Source organism: Mus musculus, chromosome 9 (genome assembly GCF_000001635.26).
Source record: "Mus musculus strain C57BL/6J chromosome 9, GRCm38.p6 C57BL/6J".
NCBI classification, from domain to species: domain Eukaryota; kingdom Metazoa; phylum Chordata; class Mammalia; order Rodentia; family Muridae; genus Mus; species Mus musculus.
This window is the reverse complement of record NC_000075.6, coordinates 34,856,066-34,871,158: the sequence shown is the minus strand read 5'-3', so window position 1 is coordinate 34,871,158 and position 15,093 is coordinate 34,856,066. Positions and strand designations below refer to the sequence as shown.

Sequence of the window (15,093 nt, the reverse complement as noted above, 5' to 3'; positions counted from 1 at the left end):
TCTCTGAGGCTGAGCCTTCTTGGGGCTTGAGGGTTCCAGAAAGAGCCCCAAGACCAGGACCTCCGGCTAGTTTCTATCTTAATCTAAAATCTGCATGTGACAGGCTAACCAAGGTTCTGTGACAACAGCTTTCCCAGATACCTCGACTCCATGCACAAAAACCTGCTTTCCATGGCTGTAAGTACATACGAGATAAGCAGGTTTCAAAGATAAGAGGTGACTTGGGACAATGGTCTTAGTGGTGTCATTCTGTGATCATTTATGTAGCTGTGATCATGAGTAGCTGGACCCATAGCAGTGCTTCATGGAGGATGCTCACGGCTCTTCTTAGGGTCAAGAAATGAGAGAGAAAGAGGAAGAGAGGAGGATCCCATAGACCCTCTCAGTGAATGTCCCCAGTGACCAGGAGGCTGACAGCTAAGCTATACCTGTTTTCTTCCTTCCTTCCTTCCTTCCTTCCTTCCTTCCTTCCTTCCTTCCTTCCTTCCTTCCTTCCTCCCTCCCTCCCTGCCTCCCTCTTTCTCTTTCTTTCTTTCTTTCTTTCTTTCTTTCTTTCTTTCTTTCTTTCTTTCTTTCTTTCTTTCTTTCTTTCTTCCTTCCTTCCTTCCTTCCTTCCTTCCTTTCTTTCTTTCTTTCTTTCTTTCTTTCTTTCTTTCTTTCTTTCTTTCTTTCTTTCTTAACTGAGGATCGAATCCAGGGTGCTCTACCACTGAGCTAAATCCAGGACTCCATAGGCTATACCTCTTAAAGGTTCCATTACCATCTCCTGGTAGCCAGGTCATAAGGTCTCTGGCGACATTCAAGGTCCAACTAGTTTCTACTTTCTCATGAGAGATAGTCCAGCCTGGTAACGTGCTTCCCTCTAACAGGACAGAGCAAGAATGACAGACATTGCTTCCAACCTGTCTTGGAATCCTCCCTTGGTCTTTCCTCAGCTGCCCGCATTGGCAAGGAGAAGCCAGAAGAGACATCTGTAGCAGGAACTGAGGGTGGACGGACATTGGATGATATGCAGTAAGCTATGGTGACATCTTGGCCACCAGCATCCGTAGAGCAAAATCCAGCCCTTAGCTACATGAAGAGGAATGGACAACACCCTGCTCCAGGCACGCCCTAGCCAGGGCTTCTACAGCAGCCTAAGGAGGTGGAGTGGGAACCCACTAAGCCACATCTAGATTCCTGACCCACATCAATCTGGAGATAACGAATGTGAATTGTCAGAAGCTGATGATTTAACCCCGCAATAAATGGACTCCGGGTTGGGGTGGGGGCTTTATTAGCATAGGAGAAATGTGCTTCAGTGCCCCCCCCCCCCCGCCGCCGTAACTGGACTCTGGTTTTTAAAACTCTCATGCTACCAGCCAGAGGATGTAGAATACCTCCCTGTCATCCACCCAGATTCCTATGTTGAAGACTTAGTCTCCAGAGTAGCATTGTTCGGAGGTGTCTGGATTGTGAAGGTTCTGATTCCAGCAGTGAATTAATCCATGGATGGATCATAGTCAAATGGTCTATAGGCAGGCAGTGGGGAGGCATGCCGTAAGTAGAGGGGTCACATGGAGGGTCCCTGACTAGGGCCATCATGCCTTTGCTAGGTACTCTCTACCCAGCTGTATTGCTGTCTGCTTTTGACCTCGGCAAAAGTGAACAGCTGCGCTCTACATAGGATCCCAACATCATGTTCCTTCCCTCAGCACAGGCTCTGAGAGATGGGGCAAGAGACCATGAACAGAAATCTCCAAATCTAGGAGCCAGGAAATAAAATCCCTTGCTCCTTTAAGCTGTTTTCTGCGGGGTTTTGTTAGCGTGGGGGAGCTGGCTGACAGTGGAACAGGTGCGCATGCCTGCCCCTGCACATGCGCACGGACTCTCAAGTCTGAATCCTCTCACTACTCCAAAGACTCACAGTAAGAGATAAATGTTATCAGGACCGAAGAAGGACTCCGTTGATGCAGTCAGGTTTCTGTTAGGAATCCAAATACAAGGGGGATTTTTGCCAGGATCCAAGGTGCCAAGCAAGGGGCGTGGCTGGTGAGGCCTTGTTTCTGGCAGTGCTCTCTCAGGCTTTCTTCTCATGCCTGGTTCATGAGATCTGTTTCTATACTGGAATGGCCACTTCTTACCCGCTCTCCCTTCTATAGATCCCCTTCCTCACAGAGCTCAGCCACCACAAGGAAATCACCCGGGAGTTCTGACTCAGCTGGAGCAAAATCTTAAACTCTTGATCCTTCCTCCCTGCATCATCCCTCTCCCGTGCCCCAGTGCTCCCGGAAGCTAAAGCAGGGAGCAAGCTCTACAATTGAAGAATCAATAAAGCAGTGCATTTATGAACAGTCTCCATGGAAAGGAGGGATTTGATGTCCCTTCATGCTCTTGTTGACAATAATAACTGATTGCCACACTGATGTGAGGCAGTATAATTTTAAGATCCTCCGAACAAGGACCAGCAAAGGACCAGCACAGAAACAGAACAGCCGCCGAAGCCCTTGCTTCTGTGTGGAGCCTGGGGCTACTGAGGGCCGGGAGGCACTGGCACACGGCTCCGGAGCACCTGCAATTTCATTTTGTTTCTTTCCAAGCACTGGGGAAGAAAAGCAATTTGTTTGCTCTCATACTCTGAAGATGAACTTCCCGTGCTCAATCAAACGTTATTATCCCAATGTAAGTCAATTTACCTTTGAATTTGAAGGCTATTTTCTTCCTAAATGGCTAATTATGGGAGATAGATGGCTGTAAACAGAAGCCAGCTTTTCCCTCACTGCTCAGCTGGTTTCTCCCTGGGTGCTTGGGAGAAGCCAAAGAGGAGGCCCTGATGCCTGCAACTGGTTTAGGCCTCACCAGTCCATGCTTCCGGATTGCTGCATCTCCATCCATGTTCCTAGACACTCCTGTTGGTGGGTTTTCGTGCCACCCATTGCTCCTCGCAATGGAGCATCTTGCAGAATTACACTCTCTGTCTTAAAGGTGCTAGAAGGGGCTCCCTCAGCTACAGAGCTGCTCTGGGATGCCCCTTCCTCCCACGAGGGTAGTGTGGCAGGGTAGAGGAAGGGAATGGGTGCATAGGAGGGAATGAGAGTGAGCCGCACAAGTTTCAGGAGACAAGAGATCTGAGATGAAATCCGGTCACCCAAGGCATCTGCTTTGATTCTCCTAGCAAAGCCAGAGACACTAGGCCCCGCAGGACTGCGGCCCTTGCTGTAGCATGATCAACAGGGCACTGGAGCTGAATTGAACGGCGGAGCTTGTTTACTGACAAGAGGACCCATACAAGGAGGTTAGCCCCGCAGCACTGCTGTTTGCCTTTTGATCAATTTTAGGACAAGGGAGGAAGGGGATGCATGATGTGCACAGGGCTCCCCGAGCTTCTGAGGACAGGTGGTGTTGCCTGTAGTGTTAGGGTGTGCAGGATCCCAGCTCCCCCTTCCTCTCCTGGCCTCCTGTACTCTGCATGAGGCCAGAGAAGCCCTAGGCAGGTGCCTCCTGCTTGTCCGTGCCTGCCTGTGCTTACCACCTCACTTGATCCTTACTGCCATCTTCCCAAGACAGAGGAGGGAAAGGCCCAGAAAGGTCAAGTGTTGTGTCTGAAGTCACACAGCTATAAGGTGACCAAGGTGAGCCTTTCGTCTGAGTCCTTAAACTTCAAACCCTCTGATTTTTTTTTGTCATTTGACCCTAGTTCCACCACAGAAAGGATAGGTGTGGTTCTGTGCTTAGCATGGGCGACTAGTCATCTCTTGAGACCTTTGTCACTCAGCTCACGGTCCTCATTTTGACATCAAAGGCATGACTTGGACCTGCCCATGTGCCCCAGCTTACTGTGCTGTGTGGGAAAGCCTGTGGGGCTGGAAGCCAGGCAAGAAATCGGGGGAGACATTTCAGAACAACCTTGGACAAGTTTAAAGCCATTGTCAAGGTCAGACTGACAGCACAAAGTGAGAGAGCAGCTCCCTCTCTCCCTTGAACTCATGGGTGGGTTCCTGATAAACACATAGATAGCTGGATGAGACGCAATTTGTGATCTTTTGACTTAGGGCAGCAGCTCTCAACCTATGGGTTGCAACCCCCCACAGGGCTCACATATCAGATATCCCGTATATCAGACATTCACATTACAATCCACCACAGTAGCAAAACTGTTGTTATGACGTAGCGATGGAATAATTTTATGCTGGGGGCGTGGTCACCACAACATGAGGTATTAAAGGGTCGCAGCATCAGGATGGATGAGAACCACTGACTGAGAGGGTTCGGAGAATGCATGCCCATGTGCCAGCCTGAGCCATGCTGCAGGCGCATTGTCAATAGGATTCTCTATAGGAGCCGAACTGATAGAAGGGATCGTAAAGGAGGATTTATTGGAGTGGACTACAGGCTGTGTCCATCTAGTCCAACAATGACTGCCTCTGGACAGAAAGGCTCAGAATCGGATAGCTGTTCAGTGCACAAGGCTGGGTGCCTAGGCTAGTCTTTAGTATACTTTGGAATACTGAAGAAGTAGATTCTAATACCAGTGAAGGAATGTCTCAGCAGCAAGATAGATGAACTTGCCATCAAGAGTGAGGGTGAGCAAGTGAAACCAAAGCTTCCTATCTTCCATGTTCTTTTTTCTCCTTTTCTTTTCCCTTTCTCTTCTTTTACGCTTTTTAAAATGCAGGCTGCAAGCAGAAGTTGTGGCCCACCCAGATCTAGGGTGGATGTTCTTACCTCAAACAGTTCAATTAAGAGGAATCTCTTACAGGTGTGCCCAGTTGCTTGCTTTATAATCAATTGTGGTCAAATGACAATCAAGATTACAATTGCAGGAGGTGTCTGCACACTTGAGGTTCTCCTATGGACTCTGAGGTGCTGTTACCCATGCGAGGGAGAAGAGACAGGGTGGCCCATTTCACTTAGTAGTTTGATTAAAACAATAAATTCATGTTGAACCCAGATGGGCAGGTGAGAGCTCATGCCAACTCCAACAGCATCCTGGCATCATCTCAAAACAGCTGTGGAGAGAAATCTCTCTCTCCCCTGTGACAGGAGCCCTAGTTCCCAATGGCTTAAGGAATAGATGTCTCTGAGTTTAAGGAAGAGGCACTGGGAATGGGACTGGGGGCAATTGAGAGTGGACTTGAGGATGGGAAATTTGACAAGGACAGGAAGTGGGGCAGCAGGAGAGAGGGCCAGTGCCATGTCTCAGGGACCTGCCCTCTCTGGTCCCTGCCTCTCCAGCTTTCCACAGCCTGCTGAACTGTAAGGAACAGGAATGGGTCCTGGGCCTTTGAGCCTCTGGGAGAGCTGTGCAGCTGAGCCTGTGTCCTGTATTGGGCACTGATGGCATACAGCTGGCTGTGCCGACATCCCAGACTCTACAGCATGCCAAAGAGCAGTATCCCATGCCAGTTTTGCCAGTTGTCACTTTCCCTAGCCCCAGAAGACTGGCAGCTCTGGGTTTGATGCGAATGCTAAAGGGAAGGGAGGTATGAGGGAGCCGAGAGGCGAGAGAAACTCCATGTTTTTCTAAGGCCCGCTGGGGTTTTGTTTATGCTCACCACGTATGTCCCCTCCTTAGACTAACTTCTAGACAAGGTCAGCTTCACAGTGCTGTCATTAGGAGGGATAAATAATCCTATCACACATCTTTTAGTCAGTTCTCTCATTCCTCTTTTATCATCTTCCTCCCTACTGCCTTCCTTTCTAGTCATCCATTAATGTCTATTGACACTCTCTTACAAAAAGCAAGATGCAAGCTGGTGGGACAAGAAAGGTGACTAAGTTACTCCTGTCTTTGTGCTGTCTCCTCAGTAGATGACCGTGGGCTGTCTTATCTTAAGATGAGGACCCCAGATCTGACAAAGGTGAGAGCCTATGGTGGTTTGAATATGTTTGGGCCCAAGGAATGGCACTATTATGAGATATGGCCTTGTTGGAGTAAATGTGTCAGTGGGGGGCTTTGAGACCCTCCTTCTAGTTGCCTGGAGGACAGTCTTCTCCTGGTTGCCTTGGGAACAGGATGTAGGACTCTCAGCTCCTCCAGCACTATGTCTGCCTGGATGCTGCCATGCTTCCTGCCTTGATGATAATGGACTGAACCTCTGAACCTATAAGCCAGCCCCAATTAAATGTCCTTTTTAAGAGTTGCATTGGTTATGGTATCTCTTCATAGCAAAGGAAACCCTAAGACAGAGCCCATGTGAGGATAGTCATGGAGAACCCCTAGAATGTATGGGGCTTCTGAAACTAGACTGTTCACTAAGCCCTAGCTGCCATGTGTTCTTGGGTAGCTCCTACTCTATTCCTTACTTAGAACAAGAGCTACCACTGCTGGTTCCATATCAAGTGCTTGGCTTGCAGAGCCCTAGCACATGCAGAACCCCGCTTAGCCTCTGGTATGGCACAGATATTGGAGCAGCTGATCAAGCCTTATAGTATTACACTAAAGGGCAACAGTTCTGCCTGTGGTCTTATAATGTGTGCTGCAAGCCACGTCCATCAATTTGCCTCCAGCTGTGGTGACCATAGTAGTGCTTCTAAGCTGGGAGAGAATGGCACCCTCCTAAGGTAGACATTGGTCTTTGGATCATAATGAAACAAGAGGTCTTAGAGATGAGGTAGGCAGGGGGAAACAGCACAGCTTCCTAATTGTGGTGTTTAGCCCCTCAGTCCCCTCTCCCCTTCCAATGAAAGGCAGACCAAGTTGGGCTGGCCGGCTGGCCAGGACTAATGTGATAGCATATGTAAAAACACCTTGTAAAGTACAAAATGGCAGATTTGATCATGGTTATGTTCTCCTGCACTTCAGCTGAGACTCCTAGTCAGAGTTAGTGTATGGCTGGGGTGGCCTCAAGCTGTAGTCCCTTCCACTGGTCCTTATAATTCTGGCTTCTTTCTACCCTTTTGCCATGGCTCCTCCATGGTGGTGATTTCTCCATAGATAACTCTCTTTAATAATGGATTCTAGTAGTTTGGAAAACTGGGATTCCCACTAAACCACATTTCCGGCCAGGAATCATAACCCTAACCTTTGTCAGTTATTTCCCAATTTCTGGCCAGTTTCAATATGCTGCAGACAATGTCTTCAGTCACGGACTCAGAGGGTGGCTGCATCTTCAAGCACAGTCACAATAACAGAGTATCCTAGTCTCTATACAGAGACTGCCTGGGTCCACACTCATGGTTCAGAGAGCAATGAAGAGGTGCCTGTGGTCATGGGGAAAAGGGAGTGGAGTGGGATGTGGGGGGGGGGGGGCTCAGGCTGTGGTCCAGTTCATGGGAAATGATGGATGGGTTGCAGAAGGCTGGGAGAGAGGCTCAGGCCACTCTCTGCATCTCAGAGCGTGCAAGGCAGACTCTGCTCCCAGCCTGAGCTGGACACTCCATTTCTCAGAGACAGCTAGCGTGTTTTAATAATGTCTACTTGGGTTAATGAAAGTTGTCGGTTTCATTTAATAAATACATCGCCATTCTTGGCCATGTGTCACATCACACTGGGCCTGCTGTACATCCTTGCCTTACACTGGAGCTAGGGAAGAGGCCAGCAGGGCACACCAGTGAGAATGTGCCGTGAGAACAACAGACAACAGAATGCTCTGCCCCAAAAGCAGAGTACAGAGATTGCTAGTGTTGTCCTTTTTCTCAGGATCAGACCAGGGACACAGGCAGAAGGGACTATCACTGGTTCTCTCTATTCATTTTTTAGCATGGGAGAAGGAGGCACTCACTCAATGTCTCTGGGCAGGACACAGGCAGCTGCCATGTGACCCAAAGGCATATAGATATCAGATCCTATTTGACTTTGGATCCAGTTGGCTTCTCACTATCTCTGTGACTTTGGGTAACTTATCTCATCTCTCTGAGCCTTCTTCTTTCTACATGTAATTCGGAGGAGAGTGTGTGTTTGCCTCACAGTGCTGTTGGGAGCATTCTACAAGAGGCAGACCGAGCTCAGAACAGTGCCTAGCATATAAACTCTCAAATCAGAAAGGGGATCGGGAGTCTTCATAAGCCACCATTTAGTGTCGAGTGCACATACGTGGACTCTGTAGCTGTGCTGCCTGAGTTTAGAGCCATGTTGGGAGACACTGGGTAAGTAACATAACTCTTCTGGGCCTTAGTGTCCTAATCTGTAAATGCTAGGAAACTGCTAACACTTATCTTCTTGGGTTGTTGATTGGATTAGACATGTGGGTATACAGATGGACTTCAACGATGTAGTAATGACCCAGAAGATGCTAGAGATTCCTAATACTAATAGGATTATTTCATAGGACCATGGGGGAAAGGAAGTCCAGACATCCTGGGGTCTGCTGTTCATGGTTTGCCACCTTAGAGTGGTCACTGGGCCAAATCCCAGATGGCTCCACACTTTGACAGCAGCGGGGATCCTGTACACCACCGCAGGATGGGAGGCAAGGCAAGGTGACCTCAGAGTGAGGATGGAGAGAGCCAGTCCAGGTTTCCAACATTTGTAACTTGGTTCACAGTAGGCTGTGAGGGGAGGAGACTCAGAGCATGTTTATCCTTCTGGGGACATTTCCCTAGAACCCTGTAGGGGCATTAAAACTTTAACACACACACAACACGCTCGTTTTTCTCCATGTACATTCCCCCAACCCTGCTGCCATTTCTTCGCTAGAAGTGCAGGCTGATCAAAGACAGGAAGGCATCTAAGGGTGGGATGCCATGGGTGTGGGGGAGGTAACCGGGTGAAGTGAGCCACTTTGGAGCTGGACTGCTGCTACTCAGCCTGGTACTCATAGTGATATGCCCTCTCATCTGCCTCGTTAAACATTTATTTCTTATTCCCTACCAAGAGGAGAGTCTCTCCAGCAGCCGGGCTTACCTGGAGGCTGTGGAGTGGCCAGAACCTTCCAGGAGGCCAAGGAATCTTTGGGGTCTAGCCACGAGGACGAATAGGGCAGTCCACTCCATGAGCTCAGCTCCATGATAGAGCTGAGATTAGCTGCTGTCTCTTTCACAGAGAAGGAAACTGAAACGTGAGTGGCCAGGCACAGATTTTGCCTTAATGCCAAACTGTAGATGGTTTGAACAGAACCATCAGGTCTGATTGGGCTGGGTCTGCTTTCCGTTTTAAGTGTGCCAGCTCTTCGATGGGAGAGAAAGGACAGACTTGCCTTCCTCTGCCTTCTTCACAGGGTGCAGGCCTCTAGCTGGCCATAGCAGCCTCCTTCCACTGGGGGGAGCAGGCTCTCCACAGGTGGGTCATCTCCTGGGAGCAGGCATTCAGCTCCTGCCTCCAGGTCCAAAGATGTCCTTCCTATTGCTGTTCTTAATTGCTGGCTGTTCTTAATTATGTAGGCATTCAGTGGCTTCTACTGTCCTCAGAGCCCAGACATGACATCCACAGCCTTCCTAGCAAGGTCAAAGCAAAGCTCCCATTCTGCATCCTTCCAGCCATGGCCTCTTCTGCCAGCCACTTTACAGGTGGAGAAACTGAGACCTTCATGACTTGCTGATGGGCCACCTGCCTCCTGGGAGCTCCCCTTCCTTCTCTTTGGGTTTAGTCGAGCAAGGTGAACCTCAGTCACTGATTGAGAGCTTATAGCCCATAGGTGCAGCGAGGCGCCCTGGTCATCACAATGGGGGAGGTGGTTTGGTAAGGGAGAGGGGACTGTCTGGGCACTATCTCGGCTGCTCAGTCTCAGCAGAGTCCAAGGGCATGTGGAGCCCCTGTGAACGATGTCTCTGGCATCATTCTCAGCCCTGTATTTCACCAACCCAGAAGTGTGGGCGTGGTAGCTTGGTTTGTGTACCGATTGTAGAAATGTAGCTGGAGTGAGTGTGGGTGGTAGAGAGCCTCTTTCAGGGCAGGTAGGGAGGAAGGCAGGATTGCAAAAAGGAGAGATTAGAGAAACCCCCATCCAAAAAGCCTCCCACCCACCTGGCAGCCCGTGCAAACATGACTAAAACATACACACACACACACACACACACACACAAACCAAAGGCTTTGTGAGATCTAATTAGTGGACTACATCTAACTCTCAGACTTCCTGAGCAGGGCTCCTCCTCTAGCCCCAGGCTATCTCGAGAATTAAGCTGCCTAAGATCACCTCATTAAATTCACTAACCTTGCTTTTCCGCTACATTTAGCCTCTGGTGCCCTTCCTCTGTCCCTAGGAGGTGCCTGTCTGGCATTCCACCAGCATCTTCCCAGGTAGGTAAAACTACGATTGCCCCTCCCCAAATGGCTTCCTTAGTCACAAAGCTTCTTGCTTTTGAGCTCTGAAGGCACCCTGCGCTGATCAGCTGATCCGGGCACCTGGCCCTGCTGCAATAAGATCCTCCCCTCTCCCCAGTACAGGAATGGGGAAGGAGAAACTAGTTAGAAGCAAAGTGCTGGGTCCCCTTGCCTCCTGGTTACCAGCTCCAGCTTGCATTTCTTGGAGTCTCAGACCTGGTGCTTCTGGCATGGGATGAGCGACTTAACATGGAGGACAAGCTGTGCAGGGGGCATGTCCTCCGAGAACCCTGCAGCCACCTATTGTAGGCAGGCAGGCAGCTCATCGAAGTTGCTTGGCATCCTATTAAATAAATGAGTCACCCCTGTGAGTTGGAGGCAGAGGCAGTCACACCAGAGAGGTATTTGTTGTGAAAGAGATATGGAGGGCAATTAGTACCATAGGAGAGTTGGGGGAAGAGCTAACACCATGGCCAACTTGAACACTACACAGACTGGTGCTAAGCTGAGGAGCCCTAGCTGACTGCCCACTGACTTGCATGTGCCCTATGTGCTGAGGCCCAAATGTCAAGAAGAAATAGGGCCAGGGGCAGCTTCTGATGAACATAAGGAATCAAGAGCCACACCTGTGTGGCTCTAGGCAGCTTGCCCTCAGGTCAGGAGAACTGATGGGTGTCTTCTCCTGGGACTGGTGGCTGAACTGGCTAGACATTATTTATGTGGTACTCATTCTGTATGATTTCCCTTAGACTGTCCTGAGCATGGACAACGGAGCAGAGCTACGCCTGCCTTAAGACGTGCATGAGGCATTCTTCCTCAACCTACCTGAGATGTCAAGACAAACGACTTTGTGAAAGGCAAGTGCAGGGTCACTGCGTGGGGGGGGGGGGAGGGAGGGGTAGTGGACAAATGAGTCTGAATGTAGAACGAGGTGACTGAAAAGGACAATCTAACAGGACACACCAAGACCAAGTTCTCAGTAAAAGGAGATTTATTTGTCACAGAAGGACAAAGGGCAGGGAATAAGAGACAAAGACTGGCAGATAGAGGATGAGGGAGAAGAGAAGGGGCAAGGAAGAGAGGGAGGGGTATTTACCCTGGGAGAGACAAAAGTGTCTCTGGAGAAAGAAGGCAGACATGGCTGATAGGCAAAAGGTAGTTGATAAGGGAACAGGGGGAAACCCTGGAGCGAGAAGGAGATGTTTGATTTTAATTGGGCATGTTAATTAGGGCTGGTAATGGATGGGAAGTGACCAAATAAGGAAATAGACCTAGGTGGCTATGTCGCTAAAGGTATTTAGTAAGGGGGAAGGAAAGGCAGGGACAGTGTCATGTTTGCCATGCTCTGGCCTGCTGGAGCCCTTCAGGGACAGCTTGGCACAAAGCTCTTTTCTGGGAACCTCTGAAGTATGTTTACCTACAGAAACTTGATCCCCAATGGATCTGGAAAGAACTGGGGTAGTGGGTCGTGTCCTGGTGACCATCAACCTTGGCTGCAAGTTGGAATTACCTGAAAGAGCTGTAAAAACTCTGACCCCTAATTCCTGAGCAGAAATGCAGATTTGATTGTTTGGAGGAGTCGCTTTGAGGTGGCAGGCCCAGGGTGATGTAACATGCAGCCAGGGCTGAAAGCCACCCACACATGGGTCCCACTCTTCCTGTGCCAGTTTCTCTGTTGTGAACAGGTCACACCAACTGTCCATTTACTGTGTAACAGAAGATGAGGTAAAATTTTTATAAACATAGTAGCTTCATTGGATCCACAGAACAAGCAATGTTGTTGAAAGGTATTGTGATGATTTTCAGCTTATTAATGAAAGAACGGATTTGGCAAAGTTAAGTAAACTGGCCAATGTCACACATGTGTTCAGTTGCAAAGATGAGTCTGACCTACTTACAGAGCCTGTGCTGTTAGCCATTATGCACATTGTCGCCTGCTTCAAGACAGCCTGGGGATGGTGCCTGGAGGTTGGGGTTCATTTTGATGTCCCATTTGCAAGAATATTTTGGTGAACAGTTTCCAAAGCAATGAGGCTCAAGAATGACAGGCCAACCTGGCCTGTCCTCCACCTCATGACAATAAGGAAGGGATAATGACCAACATTGTTGTCACTCAGTCTGAAGAGGAGCTGTGGTTTGTGGACCACTGGGCAAACACATGACCTGGTGCTATGACCAAAGGGGTTGGGGGAGCCAATAATGAAAGTTTGAAGGGGCCATTCCCTTGCTTTTGTGGGCTAGGACTTCAGGTAGCATGTGGGAGGATGGGTCCTGCCTGGGTGCATCTGTTTCTGGGTCTCTTGGAAAGCTTACCACCTCCCTCAGAGCATTGGCCAGTGGAACTGACCTCAGTGGTCTCTATTTAGGTATGGACAAAGCTGTTTTCTCAGAAAGCCAAGAACACTATTCCAGATGTTGCAGCTTTAGCCATGTCACTGGGGACCAGCTTGGGAAGTTTTGACTATTGGATATACATCTCTAAGACCTACACGGAGGTCTCTCGACCATCTGTGACAGAGATGGCAGGCACCAGGTCTTATCCCCCCCCCCCCGCCCCTTACTTCTAGCTTCCAAGGGCACAGTAGCCCCCTATGTACGCCCTGATTATCGGGGCTGCCTCTCTCCCATCTGCTGTCTTAGATCTGGCCTAGCCAAGTTTATGTCTGAGTTTGGCTCATTGGCTTCGGCTGCCAACAGTGCGCTGCTCTGCTCTTTGCCTGCCTTCAGACCACACACTGTTCCACGGGGCTCCTCAGAGCCTGGTTCTGGCAGGCCTGTTGCACACTCCCAATCACCGCGTTATGCTAGCCAACTGTTGCTGTGACAAAATACTGGAAACAACTTAAGAGATAGAGAGATTTGTTTTGGTTCCCGGTTTCAGAGCGGTCAGCTATGATGCTTGCTGTGGGCCTTGAAGGGGAAGTTTAAAACAGGGAGGGGCACAGTGGAGCACAACAGCTCACCTTTTGGCAGCCAGGGAGCAGAGCAAGAGAGCACAGGAATAGGAATGAGAGTGAAGCCGGGAGGAGAAGGAAAGAGAAAGTGCTACTGGGGACAAGACAGAGAGAGCCTCCAAGGTATGCATCAGGGGTCTACTTCCTTCAACCGGGTCTCACTGTTTAGTAGTAGCCAGTTCTGGTGTGAACCGAGTAATACAGCCATAGAGTTAGTGCCCACACAGTCTCTCAATGGCGCCACCTGCTGGGACCAAGTCTTCAATGCTAATTCTTTTTCCGCTCACACTTAAGCATAATGCTCATCTCACACGGCCTTTTTCTTCACTGCGCTGGTTACTGCCGGATTTACACAGTTTGGTCTGTGTGGTGGACGATCTCCACCATCATACAGGTTCCAAGGGAGAGAGCAGTGTGTCTATGGGTTCACAAAGCCTCTGCAGGCTACAGCACCCTGGCATACAATGAGTGCTCGATCCGTCATGATCAGAGTGAGTTCGTTTCTGTGTTGATCCTCTTATACTTTTTTTTTTCTGTGCTTTCCCATTATCTGACTGTGCTAACAAGCTGTCTGGAACTTGTAAGTTACTGAAGATAAGTTTCTGGAGGATAGAGTCTTGCTAGCCTCAAACTAGTCCACGCTGGCTTCAAACTCATGGCAATCCCGTGTCAGCCTCCTAAATATCTGTGATTATAGACTGGCACCTACAGGTTAGATTTTTTTAAAAAGAAATGAATGAGTGTGTAAGTTGTGGGGGAGGTGTCCTCCCTTTTATTTTTATTTGGTTTTGATACAAGCTTCTTCAGAAGCACATTAAAAATCACAGAATGCCATTGCAGATAATGCACACACCCCAGTAAGTGTTATTTTGGAAGTTCAAGCACCATCAACATTGGCTGTGGCTTCTGTGAACCAAGTGCACACACGCGCACACGCACACACACAGTGTAAGGTTAGACTGTTTTCTAAAGCACACGAATATAGGAAGTGGATAATTTGGCTAATGAGTTCCGATCCATGTTCTGATTTCCATCTGGGATCAGAACACCTAGCAGCCAATCAGTCACCTTAATTTTCCCACCCACTCTGTAATCATCTGATTGATGCACAATTACCTTCCCTGCTTCCACGAGCTTCCCCTTTCTCATGTTTCCCATCCAACGCCAGATAACCTTCATTTTTCCCCCATTTATTTTGTATGTGTTGGCCACAGTTTGATATAATTATTTTTGCAATCATCTTCTATTAGGTGAGAGAATATTGCAGCAGAAAAAGAAGGGAAGAGAAAATAAATGCCTTCCTGACAAGTCCTAATATTTTATGTTCACAAATAATCTCCCAATATCAGAGCAATAATATTATTTTCTCAATGTGCATTTATTAAAATGTAAAGTAGCTCCATCACATTGGGAACTAAAACCCCTGTATTACCTTGGCCAGAAAATATCACTTATTTATTTCAGATTACATTTCTGGAATTTTAATATTGTTGCTCTCCCACCCAACCCCCCACTTCTGGAGCCTTTCTCCAGCAGGGGAGTGAACCTGACGACTTGATTTCTAAAGAGGCCTTGCTGAATGCTCAGGGCCTTAATTTGGTTATAAGAATTGCTTTTGGCTCTTGATTTACGATGAGGTTCTTTTCTGTGTAATTCTTTTGGCTGAAAACTGAATAGAGGTCTCCCTTTGTGGCTGGCATTTTGACATTGCATTTAAAGACAGGGTTCAGGGCTGAGGAGGGAGAAGCAGAGAAGACTCAGGAAGGGAGAGGGTAGGGTTGAGGTGTAGCTCAGAGGTAGAATGTGTGTAGAATGCAGGAAGCCCTGGGTTCAATCCCTATGTACACACACACACACACACACACACACGAGGAATTACTGTGGTGGGTTTAGAAGCTGGAGAAGTAGTTAGCTCTGTTATTATTTTTCCTTACTGCATCCAGTGGTCCATACTTA

The 15,093-nt window shown here is 48.6% G+C and overlaps 1 protein-coding gene and 1 long non-coding RNA gene across 16 annotated transcripts in view; one reads left to right on the top strand and one right to left on the bottom strand.

Annotated features, from left to right (window-relative positions):
• Kirrel3 (kirre like nephrin family adhesion molecule 3) overlaps positions 1-15,093 on the bottom strand; it is a 554,955-nt gene that overhangs the window by 169,649 nt on the left and 370,213 nt on the right. The gene's annotated exons all lie outside the window — the stretch shown is intronic.
• On the top strand, positions 687-11,058 carry Gm45955. Of its 4 annotated transcripts, XR_003948314.1 has the most exons (4): positions 687-3,274; positions 5,791-5,840; positions 9,301-10,159; positions 10,933-11,058. It is a non-coding gene; the product is annotated as a predicted gene, 45955 (long non-coding RNA). The 4 variants fall into 4 exon arrangements; XR_003948312.1 differs by having other exon boundaries at positions 687-2,661; positions 3,155-10,159; XR_003948313.1 differs by having other exon boundaries at positions 687-5,840; positions 10,096-10,159.